Source organism: Penaeus chinensis, chromosome 25 (genome assembly GCF_019202785.1).
Source record: "Penaeus chinensis breed Huanghai No. 1 chromosome 25, ASM1920278v2, whole genome shotgun sequence".
NCBI classification, from domain to species: domain Eukaryota; kingdom Metazoa; phylum Arthropoda; class Malacostraca; order Decapoda; family Penaeidae; genus Penaeus; species Penaeus chinensis.
The window spans coordinates 14,332,504-14,335,003 of NC_061843.1; the positions used below are offsets into that span (position 1 = coordinate 14,332,504).

The window sequence follows — 2,500 nt, forward strand, 5'->3', positions numbered from 1 at the left end:
GGGGGGGGGGGAGGGGGGGGGGGAGGGGGGTGGGGTGGGGGGGGGGGGGGGGTGGGGGGGGGGGGGGGGCGGGGGGGGGGGGGGGTGGGGGGGGGGGGGGGGGGGGGGGGGGGGGGCGGGGGGGGGGGATGGGGGGGGTGGGGGGGGGGGGGGGTGGGGGGGGGGGGGTGGGGGGGAGGGGTGGGGGAGGGGGGGGAGGGAGGCGAGGAGAGAGGGAGGGGGAGGGGTGAGAGAGAGAGAGAGAGAGAGATAGAGACGAGCGACTTGGAGGAGTGAAGGGTTTGGGAGCGATGCGGGGGGAGTTGAGGAGATGGGGAGAGTAGCGGGGAGAGGGAGTGAGGAGGGGAGGCGGCGGGAAAGATGAGGAGCCGGAGAGGAGCCGGGAGAGAGAAACCTGCTTGAAAGAGGCTGAGAGGAGAATGGAGAATGTGTGGGGCCGATGGAAGCTGACGAGGGGAGGGGATAGTTGGTGGAGAGGAGGACGGGAGGGAGGAGGAAGAGAGTGGAGGCCGGAGAGGGGGGGAGTGAGAGAGAGAGCGAGGCTGAGAGAGAAGGAGGGCGGTGGTGGGGGGGAGGTCGCTCTCTTGAGCAGACGACGATGGAGGGGCAGGAGAGAGAAAGGAGGGGAGGGGGGGGAGAAGTTGGGAGGGAAAGGAGAGCGAGTTGATGAGGGAGGGAAGTGAGTTGAGGGCGGAGAGGGGGGTGTAGAGAGAGGTGCCGGCAGGGGGTGGACTGACCCCTGGGAGGAGTGGAGAGTGTGGAGGAAGGGGAGGGAGGAGAGGGAGGAGAGGGGAGAGATGACTGGGAGAGAGTGGAGGGTGAGAGACGGGAGAGTAGGGGGAGCGTGCAGATAGGAAAGAGAGAGTTGGAAGAGAGAGTGAGGACGGGAGAGGGTGATATGAAGAGAGAGGGGAGTGGGATGAGCGTGGAGAGACAGAGCCATGAGAGTAGATGAGAGAGAGGAGAGTATGAGGGAAGATGAGGGAGAAGAGGGTGCGAGAGGTGTTTGCGAGAGAGGGATATTGAGTAGTGAGTTGGGAGAGAGGTGAGGAGAAGGGACTGAGAGGGGATGCGGGAGAGACGAGGGACGAGAGGGAGTGATGAGAGGATAGGGAGGGAGCATAGGGAGGGAGAGAGAGACAGAGTAGAAGACAGAGACAGAGACAGTGGACAGAGGACAGAGACAGATCTAGAGATAGAGATAGAGTAGGATAGAGATAGAAGATAGAGATAGAGAGTAGATAGAGATAGAGATAGAGATAGAGATAGAGACAGAGACAGAGACAGAGACGAGACTGAGACTCAGAGGACAGAGACAGAGACAGATATAGAGATTAGAGATTGAGATAGAGATAGAGATTAGATTTGAGATAGAGATTGTAGATAGAGAAAGAGGACAGAATAGAGACAGAGTCTGAGACAGAGGACAGACAGAAATAGGAGACAGTGGACAGAGACCAGACCACAGGAGACAGTGAAAGTGGACAATATAGAGGACAGAGACAGAGAGGCAGAAACAGAGACAGAAAAGAAATCGATAAATGAGGGAGACTCGAACGGGAGCGACTGCTATGGGAACGAGGGGGGTGTGGTCATTGCTATGTGTTATATATTGTTTGTCATTATAAATTGGTTGGACGTTATTAATTAACAGTTTGCATGCTGTGTAGCTGTGCAATGGAGGGTTGGGGGGTAATGAGCCGATTGAACAGATAGGTAAAAGGGGGCTATAGGGGAAAGGGATAGACAGAGAAAAAGGGAAAAAAAAAAGGGAGAGAAAAAAAAAAGGGGGAAAAAGGGGGAGGGGAAAGCCAAAGGAAGGGAGGGGAGGGAAAAACCAGGAAAGGAACAAGGGGGAAAGGAAAGAAAAGAACAAAAAGGGAAGGAGGGGAGGAAGAAAAAGAAGGGGGAATGGAGGAGGGAAGAAACAAAAAGGAAAATGGAAAGGGGACAGGAGCCAACCCCCAGAACCCCCCGGCCTTTTCCCACCCCCCCCACCCCCCCCCCCCTTCCCCCCCCCCCCTCACCCCCCCCTTTCCTTTTCCTTCCTCTCCCCCCGCTTCCCCTTCCTTTCCCTTTCCCCCCCCCCTCCCCTTCCCCCCCCCCCCCCCCCCCCCTTCCTTTTCCTTTTCCCCCCCCCTTTCCCTTTCCCTTTTTCCTCCCCCCCCCCCTCCCCCTTCCTTTCCCTTTCCCCCTCCCCCCCCCCTCCCCCTTCCTTCCCGCCTCTCCTCCCCCCCTCCCCCTTCCTTCCCTTCCCCCTCCTCCCCCTCTCCCCCTTCCATTCCTTCCCTCCCCCCCACCCCCTTTTCCCAAATTTCCCCTCCCCCCCCCTTTCCCCTTCCATTCCTTCCTCTCCTCCCCCCCCTTCCCCTTCCATTCCTTCCTCTCCTCCCCCCCCCTTCCCCTTCCATTCCTTCCCCTCCTCGCCCCCTCCCCCTTCCATTCCTTCCTCTCCTCCCCCCCCCTTCCCCTTCCATTCCTTCCTCTCCCCCCCCCTACC

At 59.4% G+C, this 2,500-nt stretch overlaps 1 protein-coding gene across 3 annotated transcripts in view; it reads right to left on the bottom strand.

Annotated features, from left to right (window-relative positions):
* LOC125038551 (solute carrier family 49 member A3-like) overlaps positions 1 to 2,500 on the bottom strand; it is a 32,833-nt gene that overhangs the window by 28,961 nt on the left and 1,372 nt on the right. The window lies entirely within an intron of this gene.